General features: G+C 42.9%; 1 pseudogene; it reads right to left on the reverse strand.

The window, feature by feature from the left end:
- Window positions 1–404: 404 nt before the first annotated feature.
- Window positions 405–521, reverse strand: LOC145260742 (5S ribosomal RNA; annotated as a pseudogene).
- Between the last annotated feature and the right edge of the window lie 270 nt (window positions 522–791).

Here is a 791-nt window from a genome sequence, read left to right on the forward strand (position 1 = left end):
TATGAGGATAGACCCTTAGGGACACTCGCATTTATATTATATCGTTTTGACGTACGACCATCGAGGGCAACCTGGATTCTTCTCTTACTTAAGAAATATTTAATTATGATCTAATTTTCATTAGTAGATCATCGTACCGTGCATTGTAAAAGGCCTTAGGTATATCTATAACTACTGCCATAGCCTCCCCTGCCTTATCCAGTGCATGGTATATTTAAAAGGCTTCCTTCAGTCTTTGACAGCCTATGGATACCCACCGTAGGGGTGCCTGCGCGTGAAATTTTTGTAGCCGGAGGTGCGCAATCTCCAACCACACCTCTCCTAAGCCGACATCGTTAGATACTAGTGGCAACAAAAGTTTATGTACAGGACGACTGGAAACAAATGCCGAGATAAGCAGAGAGCACATACAGCACATAGAATTCCCAAATGGTCACCCATCCGGTACTAACCAGGCTCAACGTTGCTTAACTTCGGTGATCTGACGCAAATCGGTGTGTCAACGCGATTATACCGTATGTGCATGGTATATACGTTCAGAGATTACAGTTAGAATATCTGCAGTAGAACGGCTTGCCTAAATCCATATTGATGGTCGGACAGAAGTTTAGCAGCTGTGAGGTGTTGGACTAGAGCTTGATTAATTTTGGACTCAAATATTTTTGGTGAAAAAAAGAGAGGACACTTCCGGGGCGATTAGTTAATAGGTCAGTTCTTTCGTCAGAATTCTCGTAAACTGGTACGACCGGAGCGGTTTTCTAGCAAGATTCATTAAGGCATTGGTTGAAAAG

This window comes from Euprymna scolopes, chromosome 36 (assembly GCF_053919585.1).
Source record: "Euprymna scolopes isolate OS-2025 chromosome 36, ASM5391958v1, whole genome shotgun sequence".
NCBI classification, from domain to species: Eukaryota; Metazoa; Mollusca; class Cephalopoda; order Sepiida; family Sepiolidae; genus Euprymna; species Euprymna scolopes.